Source organism: Solanum dulcamara, chromosome 5, assembly GCF_947179165.1.
Source record: "Solanum dulcamara chromosome 5, daSolDulc1.2, whole genome shotgun sequence".
In the NCBI taxonomy this organism is placed as follows: domain Eukaryota; kingdom Viridiplantae; phylum Streptophyta; class Magnoliopsida; order Solanales; family Solanaceae; genus Solanum; species Solanum dulcamara.
The window spans coordinates 15,387,142-15,388,195 of record NC_077241.1 but is presented as its reverse complement, the minus strand read 5'-3'; positions in this window follow the sequence as shown (position 1 = coordinate 15,388,195).

Below are 1,054 nucleotides of genomic sequence, written 5' to 3'. Positions count from 1 at the left end.
AAAGAAGTTTATTGGAGTATAGTCGAGTTTTCAACATTAAGTACGCCTATATATCCCTAAACATGGGAATTAGACTGCTTGTAGTTCGACTCGATCGGTTGAAAAGAAATTTTTTTAGCTAAGATAATCTTTGGTTGGGAGGAGTGAATATGAAAAAGAGGCTTGTAACCTCTTAACCATGAATGTGGAACTCTTCACATCCATAAGAAAGAACTTACATAGAAATAATTTCAAACCTCTTGGTGCATTGTCACTCAGATTGAAAAGTTGCTTCTAGTGACAGTTAAACTTTTCCGAATGCGAAATTAAAATTGACAAACTCAAAGAAATACCCACATGCCTTCTGATAGGGGTGTGGCTTATTTGTGGTGGAGTTCGCTCCTCAACTCGCGTCATAAGAGTTTGATATTGTTCTTCAGACTATGTCTCAGTTTGATGCTAAGAAAAAGTTTCACGTTGTGGTGCATCCTTCTTGATGTCATCCGTACCTGTGATTTAATTGAGACTTCATCCTCTTGGATGCTCTCAACAAAGACTGAGATAAAACTCATTAGTGGAAAAATATAACTCAAATAGTAAAACTCATTATTATGCTGGCATGTCATCCTCCTACGATTTTGATGTAGAGCAAACAAAACATACTTCTTAAGTTAATGTGATTTATAATATATTTCTCGAATGCCAATTTCTTTCAATTTTGATGCAATATGCGATGAGTTGATATGATGCAATATGATGATGAATTGATATGATGATGAGTTGATATGATGTAATATGATGATGGCCTTTCGGCAATGACATGATAATGGCCCTCTCAACAATGATATGATAATGATGATGACCCTCTCTGTAATGTTAATGATAATACCACTTAAGGGAGGATAGACCGTCCACCCAGTGCCGCTACCCACTTCTACTAAGGCTGAGCTTCTGGCTCTCTCGGCAATGATATGATAATGATGATGGCTCTCTCGGTAATGATATGATAATAACCCTCTTGGCAATGGTATGATAATGGCCCTCTTGGCAATGATATTACCATTTTTGGTAATAT